This window comes from Pseudophryne corroboree, chromosome 1 (assembly GCF_028390025.1).
Source record: "Pseudophryne corroboree isolate aPseCor3 chromosome 1, aPseCor3.hap2, whole genome shotgun sequence".
NCBI classification, from domain to species: domain Eukaryota; kingdom Metazoa; phylum Chordata; class Amphibia; order Anura; family Myobatrachidae; genus Pseudophryne; species Pseudophryne corroboree.
In genome coordinates, this window is record NC_086444.1 from 1,025,424,813 (window position 1) to 1,025,435,183 (window position 10,371).

Here is a 10,371-nt window from a genome sequence, read left to right on the forward strand (position 1 = left end):
GACTTCCATGTGGCTGTCACAATTTTAACACTTTATTTACATCCCAGCCTATTTTGTATCTCAAAGAATATTCATGCATAACAACTTTTTTGCAAGCTTTCTGTTTGATAAGTATAACCTGTAGAAAAATCCCATTTCATCTAGAATGGAGGGATTGGTTTCTTGTGGCCATTTAGTGAAAATCGCCTGTAATGGAGTTTTTTTGTAGCTAGTGTCAGTTCTCGCAAAAAACATGAAGATCATCTTCAAAGACACATCAAATGCTGATTAAAGGGTAGCTTAACATCACTACTGGAACACAAGCACATTCATCCTGCACAGTACATTTCTCTTATGCATACATTAAAAAGAGAAGAAGATCCTTGATTTTAGCGAAGGTCACTGGCAGGTTACATGCAGAAACAGCACCGCTTGGCTCAGTTATACGTTCTAAATGGTAATAAACTAGATATGTTTTCATTTTTGTAAATATTGACTATAAAACACAAGTCACTTTAATGTACTGTTTACAGTACAGTATGTGATATAGTATGCTCCATATAAGAAAGTGTGTTCCTACAGAATACTAAAGTACAGATCATTTGTAAATATCACTCCACATCAGAAGTAGTGTTCCAGTGGGGTAGCGACAACACGCCAGTGACCTTGGGATAAATGTATGAAGCAGTGATAAGAGTGGAGAAGTGAGCCAGTAGAGAAGTTGCCCATGGTAACCAATCAGCTGCTCTGTATAATGTTATAGTATGCAAATTATAAATGTTACTTCAATGCTGATTGGTTGCCGTGGGCAACTTTTCCACTCGCTCACTTCTCCACACTTATCACTGCTTCACACATTTACCCCCTTATGCCCTGGGCAACAGCAGTTGTCGCACACCCTAATTATAGTCCTAATCCAAAGATAATTTGCTAGTAACACAGGCGGGATGTAATGGGGTGTGAGTTAGTTGTGCGGGACAAATGTGCACCTTCTCGCACATTAGAAGGTGCAAGTTTGTCGCAAAACTCACCCAATATAATGGCCTGCAAGTTTTTAAGGTGGAGGATATTACATTGTGCGAGTGTGTACCAGTTTTCTCAAATGAAAACTCGCACATTGTAATATCAGTTTCATTACATTGTGCGAGTTTGACAGAAGCGTATACAGATCAGGGAGATCCGTGCACAGATCAGGGAGATCCGTGCACAGATCAGGGAGATCCGTGCATGCTTCTGTCAGAAAAAGTGCTGCAATAGTTAAAAAAAGACGTGCAGTTCCCCCCTCCAAAAGCATAATCAGCCCTGGGCTCTTTGAGCCGGTCCTGGTTGCTAAAATACAGCTAAAAAAATGAGAGGGGGTCTCCCATATTTTTTAAACCAGCATCGGGCTCCACTAGTCAACGAGAAAATGCCACAGCCAGGGGACACATTTATACAGGTCCCTGCGGCTGTAGCATTAAATCGCCAACTAGTCAGCCCTGGCCGGGTTAAATCCTCATCTAGTCAGCCCTGGCCAGGGTTCCCTGGGGAAGTGGGGCACCACCAGTAAAGGGGCCCCCCTCCGGGGACTGAAGCCCGGGGCTATCCCCGCCATTCGTTGCCTGTGGATGATGGGTTGATAGTCCAAATTTTGTGTAAAAATAAGAAAGAATATTGTATTTTACAATGGAGAACCACAGGTACCAGCATGCAGGACATTAAAGGGCCTGTTGGTACATGTAGTACTACTGTAAGGGTGCGTACACACCAGAACGATGTCCGCACGATGCAACATCAGACAGGACCCTGGCATCGGCAAGTGCATACACACACACACACACACACACACACATTTACAAATACTTATACGTCCCACATAGCTCCTCAGTCCCCTTGTCCAAATAGAAATCCATAGTGCATGTTAAAAAAAAACATTACTCTCCTAAATCCGGTGTAGATCTTATTTCCATGTAGACATCCATGTGTTAAAAAAAAAAAAAAAAGCGTAACCTAATCCAACCGGACATAAGAAGATCCATGTGTATACACATGGATCCCCTTTTCTCGAATGGCGGGCCTCTACGTGACATCTATCACTTTGAGACCCACCAGCCAATCAGGGAGCACTCTCCTGATTGGCTGTGTGCACTTCACCTGTCACTCAAGCAGAGCTCATAGAGTTCAATGGGGAAAAAATTCTCATTGAAATCTATGGTGGGAACTGGCAGTCTACCGCAGATCGTAAGGTTTATTGAGGTCACCCACAAGAGCGACCTCATTTAACCTTGTAGTCTGCGGAAATTGACACTGAGGGAGTTGGTGGTGTGGTTTGCAGGAGCTTGGTTACAAGAGGAAGGGATTTAGTTGGCAGTGGACTGCTTCCGCTGTCACCCAAAGTTTTTGAACTTGTCAATGACTTCTGATGAATGCGCTCCAGGTGACTATTGGCTTTCCTGGGTAAGGAGGAAATTGACACTGAGGGAGTTGGTGGTGTGGTTTGCAGGAGCTTGGTTACAAGAGAAAGGGATTTAGTGGTCAGTGGACTGCTTCCGCTGTCATCCAAAGTTTTTGAACTTGTCACTGACTTATGATGAATGCGCTGCAGGTGACGTATAAGGGAGGATGTTCCGAGGTGGTTAACGTCCTTACCCCTACTTATTACAGCTTGACAAAGGCAACACACGGCTTGACACCTGTTGTCCGCATTTGTGTTGAAATAATTCCACACCGAAGAGGTGATTTTTTTGTATTTTGACCAGGCATGTCAATGGCCATATTCGTCCCACGGACAACAGGTGTCTCCCCGGGTGCCTGACTTAAACAAACCACCTCACCATCAGAATCCTCCTTGTCAATTTCCTCCCCAGCGCCAGCAACACCCATATCCTCATCCTGGTGTACTTCAACACTGACATCTTCAATTTGACTATCAGGAACTGGACTGCGGGTGCTCCTTCCTGCACTTGCAGGGGGCGTGCAAATGGTGGAAGGCGCAAGCTCTTCCCGTCCAGTGTTGGGAAGGTCAGGCTTCGCAACCGACACAATTGGACTCTCCTTGGGGATTTGTGATTTAGAAGAACGCACAGTTCTTTGCTGTGCTTTTGCCAGCTTAAGTCTTTTCATTTTTTCTAGCGAGAGGATGAGTGCTTCCATCCTCATATGAAGCTGAACCACTAGCCATGAACATAGGCCAGGGCCTCAGCCGTTCCTTGCCACTCCGTGTCGTAAATGGCATATTGGCAAGTTTACGCTTCTCCTCAGATGCTTTCAATTTAGATTTTTGGGTCATTTTACTGAACTTTTGTTTTTTGGATTTTACATGCTCTCTACTATGACATTGGGCATCGGCCTTGGCAGACGACGTTGATGGCATTTCATCGTCTCGGCCATGACTAGTGGCAGGAGCTTCAGCACGAGGTGGAAGTGGATCTTGATCTTTCCCTATTTTACCCTCCACATTTTTGTTCTCCATTTTTTAATGTGTGGAATTATATGCCAGTATCAATAGCAATGGCCTACTACTATATATACTGCGCACAACTAAAATGCACCACAGGTATAGAATGTAGATGGATAGTATACTTAATGACGACACAGAGGTAGGCACAGCAGTGGCCTTCCGTATCGTACTGCTATATATAGTATACTGGTGGTCACTGTGTCAGCAAACTGCAAAACTAAAATGCACCACAGGTATAGAATGTAGATGGATAGTATACTAAATGACGACACAGAGGTAGGCACAGCAGTGGCCTTCCGTATCGTACTGCTATATATAGTATACTGGTGGTCACTGTGTCAGCAAACTGCAAAACTAAAATGCACCACAGGAATAGAATGTAGATGGATAGTATACTTAATGACGACACAGAGGTAGGCACAGCAGTGGCCTTCCGTATCGTACTGCTATATAAAGTATACTGGTGGACACTGTGTCAGCAAACTGCAAAACTAAAATGCACCACAGGTATAGAATGTAGATGGATAGTATACTTAATGACGACACAGAGGTAGGCACAGCAGTGGCCTTCCGTATCGTACTGCTATATATAGTATACTGGTGGTCACTGTGTCAGCAAACTGCAAAACTAAAATGCACCACAGGTATAGAATGTAGATGGATAGTATACTTAATGACGACACAGAGGTAGGCACAGCAGTGGCCTTCCGTATCGTACTGCTATATATAGTATACTGGTGGTCACTGTGTCAGCAAACTGCAAAACTAAAATGCACCACAGGTATAGAATGTAGATGGATAGTATACTTAATGACGACACAGAGGTAGGCACAGCAGTGGCCTTCCGTATCGTACTGCTATATATAGTATACTGGTGGTCACTGTGTCAGCAAACTGCAAAACTAAAATGCACCACAGGTATAGAATGTAGATGGATAGTATACTTAATGACGACACAGAGGTAGGCACAGCAGTGGCCTTCCGTATCGTACTGCTATATATAGTATAATGGTGGTCACTGTGTCAGCAAACTGCAAAACTAAAATGCACCACAGGTATAGAATGTAGATGGATAGTATACTTAATGATGACACAGAGGTAGGCACAGCAGTGGCCTTCCGTATCGTACTGCTATATATAGTATACTGGTGGTCACTGTGTCAGCAAACTGCAAAACTAAAATGCACCACAGGTATAGAATGTAGATGGATAGTATACTTAATGACGACACAGAGGTAGGCACAGCAGTGGCCTTCCGTATCGTACTGCTATATATAGTATACTGGTGGTCACTGTGTCAGCAAACTGCAAAACTAAAATGCACCACAGGTATAGAATGTAGATGGATAGTATACTTAATGACGACACAGAGGTAGGCACAGCAGTGGCCTTCCGTATCGTACTGCTATATATAGTATACTGGTGGTTACTGTGTCAGCAAACTGCAAAACTAAAATGCACCACAGGTATAGAATGTAGATGGATAGTATACTTAATGACGACACAGAGGTAGGCACAGCAGTGGCCTTCCGTATCGTACTGCTATATATAGTATACTGGTGGTCACTGTGTCAGCAAACTGCAAAACTAAAATGCACCACAGGTATAGAATGTAGATGGATAGTATACTTAATGACGACACAGAGGTAGGTACAGCAGTGGCCTTCCGTATCGTACTGCTATATATAGTATACTGGTGGTCACTGTGTCAGCAAACTGCAAAACTAAAATGCACCACAGGTATAGAATGTAGATGGATAGTATACTAAATGACGACACAGAGGTAGGCACAGCAGTGGCCTTCCGTATCGTACTGCTATATATAGTATACTGGTGGTCACTGTGTCAGCAAATTGCAAAACTAAAATGCACCACAGGTATAGAATGTAGATGGATAGTATACTAAATGACGACACAGAGGTAGGCACAGCAGTGGCCTTCTGTATCGTACTGCTATATATAGTATACTGGTGGTCACTGTGTCAGCAAACTGCAAAACTAAAATGCACCACAGGTATAGAATGTAGATGGATAGTATACTTAATGACGACACAGAGGTAGGCACAGCAGTGGCCTTCCGTATCGTACTGCTATATATAGTATACTGGTGGACACTGTGTCAGCAAACTGCAAAACTAAAATGCACCACAGGTATAGAATGTAGATGGATAGTATACTTAATGACGACACAGAGGTAGGTACAGCAGTGGCCTTCCGTATCGTACTGCTATATATAGTATACTGGTGGTCACTGTGTCAGCAAACTGCAAAACTAAAATGCACCACAGGTATAGAATGTAGATGGATAGTATACTTAATGATGACACAGAGGTAGGCACAGCAGTGGCCTTCCGTATCGTACTGCTATATATAGTATACTGGTGGTCACTGGTCAGCAAAACTCTGCACTGTACTCCTCCTATATAATATTAATTATACTGGTGGTCCCCAGTCCCCACAATAAAGCAGCACACTGAGCACAGATATGGAGTGTTTTTCAGGCAGACAACGTATACTGGTGGTCACTGTCAGCAAAACTCTGCACTGTACTCCTGCTATATAATACAGCTGCTTCCCAGTCCCCACAATTAAGCAGTGTGAGCACAGATATATTATGCAGCACACTGAGCACAGATATGGTATGGAGCGTTTTTTTCAGGCAGAGAACGGATAAAACTGGTGGTCACTTATCAGCAAAACTCTGCACTGTACTCCTCCTAACAGCTGCTCCCCAGTCCTCCCCACAATTAAGCAATAAAGCAATCAAGTTCAACAATAAGCGGAGAGGACGCCAGCCACGTCCTCTCCCTATCATCTCCAATGCACGAGTGAAAATGGCGGCGACGCGCGGCTGCTTATATAGAATCCGAATCTCGCGAGAATCCGACAGCGGGATGATGACGTTCGGGTGCGCTCGGGTTAGCCGAGCAAGGCGGGAATGTTCGAACCTGCCTCGGACCCGTGTAAAATGGGTGAAGTTCGGGGTGGTTCGGTTTCCGAGAAACCGAACCCGCTCATCACTAGTAAATACTGGCTGCTTTATTTTTACACTGCAAATTAGATTGCAGATTGAACACACCACACTCAAATCTAACTCTCTCAGCACATGTTAAATCTGCCACCCCTGCAGTGCACATGGGGGGTGATTCCGAGTTGTTCGATCGCTAGCTGCTTTTAGCAGCATTGCACATGCTAAGCCACCGCCCTCTGGGAGTGTATCTTAGCTTAGCAGAAGTGCGAACGAAAGATTAGCAGAATTGCGAATGGAAATTTCTTAGCAGTTTCTGAGTAGCTCCAGACTTACTCAGCCATTGCGACCAGCTCAGTCCTTTTCGTTCCTGGTTTGACGTCACAAACACACCCAGCGTTTGCCCAACCACTCCCCCGTTTCTCCAGCCACTCCTGTGTTTTGTAACTAGAACACCTGCGTTTTTTTGCACACTCCCATAAAACGTCCAGTTTCCACCCAGAAACACCCACTTCCTGTCAATCACACTACGATCAGCACAGCGATGAAAAAGCTTCGTTATGCTGTGAGTAAAATACCTAACTTTTGTGTAAAATAACTAAGCGCATGCACTCTGCGAACCTTGCGCATGCGCAGGAAGCGACTAATCGCAGTATAGCGAAAATCGGCAACGAGTGAACAACTCGGAATGACCCACATGGTTTTGCCCAACTACTAAAAAAATTCCTGCTGCGATCAACTTGGAATTACCCCCTATGTGTATAAGGCGCCCATCATTTTATTGTGATCACTTACACTTTTAACTTTAAGCTAGCTTAGCACTACAAATAAAGACACGGACACCAATAGCTAGATTTAAAAGGTCAGACAGTATTTATTGATAGCTGACCGGAACTTTAAACTAGATTTTATGTTGGAGGATGGCAAAAGGAAAGGCGCTACCAAACGCCAGCTCCAGTCATCTAATTATACCACCGAAACTGAGGAGGGGACTACCAAAACAACCACCTCCTACATGCCTAACCCGCATTGTGCGGGACCCACCACTCTTTCCTCTGGCAAATATGGATGCTCCCCTAGGGGAGCGTCTGATTGTCCAACCGCAGGGTAAGGACACACTCGCCGTCTTTACAAAAGAGGGTGCCCCACAATGACCACTTAGGCCTTATGACCGCTGGCTGGTAGCGACTTTCCCGCCACAACAAGGTTTACCAAACCACGACCGCCATCCCCAGAAAAACATAAAACAACCTCGTAAGCTAAAGCAAAACCCAAAAGTCCCATCAAGAAAGAACCACGACCCCCCCGGGGAAACTAACATGCTTAACATTGCAAAAAACTGCGGGCCCGGAGAACCAGCAAAAGATGCCGCACTACCAATCCACCCAAATCTACAAAACAAACCTGCAGAGTCACCACCTCACGGGCCCGAACAGACAGCAGGGAAACACGCTGCACCCCTACAATAACAACGAAGCATAATCCTCCCCGGCCAATGACAGCAGAACGCCGCTGAATAGCCATTGAGTGCATAGAGCAACAAAAGGGACCTGATAGCAAATACGAGGTAGAAGCCTACACACACGACCCAACTCAGTACTGACTAGGGGCAGGACGACCTAAACGGGCAACACCACCTACCTATCCGGTAGAAAAGAAAACCCCACCAAATCACCCCCACGCAAGCTACGATCTCCTAACCCACGGACCACCCCGTGACCCAAACCACAGCCGCTTCACTTGCCATAGGATGCGAAGCCGCCCAAAAATGATAAAAGTGGCCCAACAAGGCACACGCTCCTGCGTGTCGATAGCATCTGAAAAAGAAAAGATCCCTAACACCTGTGACTAAAACAGACAATAAAAATTACACGATAAACAGTAGTAAAAAACAAACCCAAGTGAAGGAGAAAACTCAAAAAACCTCCCATGGACCTTTGATAAGCCAATTGTAATTAGGGCCCCTCGGAGGAAAATTTAAAAATTCACTTCACACCCTCAATTCCTGAACGCTATCAGTTCAAAAACTGACCGGTAAACATAGTTTTTGGGTTCGTGCAACAGGTGCAACTAAGACCTTACAAACATACACAAAACTTATACAACACAGATTCCCAGTGGCCCAGCACCCGAAACGCAGCTGCCGCAGTCCGCGCAGCTGCCCCAATCCGCAAGGACCGGGTACCATAGCCCTAAAGCCACAACCAAACGCCTTTCGAAAAAGGCGCTACCAACTCACCAGCATCCGTCAGCTAGAATAATACCGAAATAAACTAGGAGGGGACTTCCCACCACCTCCTAAAGCATAACCCGCATTGTACAGGACTCACCACCCTTTATTCCAGCAGAGCAATAGATGAAACCGCACAGGAACGTCTGTAGTCCACCCACAGGGGGAAGACATACTCGCCGAACTACCAAAAAGGGGGTGCCCCACAATGACCACTTATGCACCCTTGACCGCTGGTTGGTAGCGACTTTCTGCCAAACCGTAATACAACGCACACACCCAGCGGCCCAGCACCTGAATCGCTTCCACTGAAGAAACCGCAGCTGCAGCATGCGTAACCGCCCCCATCTGCAAGGAATGGGTACCATAGCCCGAAAACCTTATCCAACGTTCACCAGTCGGACACCACGCAGACGCCCAGCACCGGAATTGCTGCCACTGCCAAACCTGCCACCGCAGCATGCGCAGCCGCTTCAATCCACAAGGAACAGGTACCCTAATCTTAAAACACAAAACAAAGCAAATCCCCAGCGGCCCAGCACCTGAAAACGCTGCCGCCGAAGAACCTGCCACCTGCAACATGTGTAGGTGCCCCCATCCGCAAGGAATGGGTACCCCAGCCCTAAAACCACCATATGACGCATAGTCCCCGCGGCCCAGCACCCGAAGCGCTTCCGTTGAAGAACTTGCCGCCGCAGCATGCGCAACAGCCCCCAATCCGCAAGGAATGGGTGCCATAGCCCTAAAACCTTATTCAAACGTACAGAGGCTGTATAGCACACAGACTCCCATCAGCCCAGCACCCGAATTGCTGCCGCTGAAGAAGCCGCCGCTGCAGCATGCGCAACAGACGCAATCCGCAAGGAAATGGGTATCAATAGCCCGAAAACCTTACCCAAACGCACGGAGGCAATATACCACGCATATCCCCAGCAGCCCAGCACCTAATGCTGTCACCGAAGAACCCGCCGCCGCAGCAGGTGTAGCCACCCCAATCCGCAAGGAATGGGTACCCTGGTCACCCCACTGCAAGCCCCCGGTAACCACCATAGCCGTAATGCTACAGAAAACTAAAAAACTAGCGAAGAGGACCCAGGAGGGCACACAAAAGAAAATGGCCATCCCCTGAAAGCCGCACCAGACACATACCCTCGCCAAGGGCAATGTGCCACCATCCTTACACGCCTGCGCTCTAAAGGGGGGGGAGGCAACTAATGACCCCGGCCATCCCAATCCCATGCAGAACCTGCAAGTCTGCACAGGAAAATATGGAACGCTTCACGATTTGCGTGGCATCCTTTCGCAGGGGCCATGCTAATCTTCTCTGCATAATTCCAATTTCAGTATATGTGCTGCCGAACCGACCACCATTTAGGCACCCCACCATAAAACACCACTGAAAGGCAAGCCGGAGTACAAAGACGACCTGCCACCGGCCACCAACCCACTGATCCGGAACGCCCAAACGAAAAACCAGCGCAAAAGCTAGCCCGAGCAGCGCAACCTCACGAACCAGACTACACCCCGCCTGGCCGTACCCAAATGGGACCACCAAACTTCACCTAAGTATACCAAAATCGACGTGTCCACTCAAAAGCCGCAGCCACAGGGTGCCCCGTCGCCCATCCCATAAGGGCCATGAATAGCACGAAAAACCTGATAGAGCAGCCAGCCACAGTAGTACAGAGCGAAAAGAAAAAAAAGACGCCCTGGCTGCCCCAGATCTGCCATCCCGGGGGAAAGAAAAACCCAGAC

General features: G+C 46.7%; 1 non-coding gene across 1 annotated transcript; it reads right to left on the bottom strand.

The window, feature by feature from the left end:
- Positions 1-9,878: 9,878 nt before the first annotated feature.
- Positions 9,879-9,984, bottom strand: LOC134932545 (U6 spliceosomal RNA). The gene has a single exon (XR_010179391.1). It is a non-coding gene; the product is annotated as a U6 spliceosomal RNA (small nuclear RNA).
- Between the last annotated feature and the right edge of the window lie 387 nt (positions 9,985-10,371).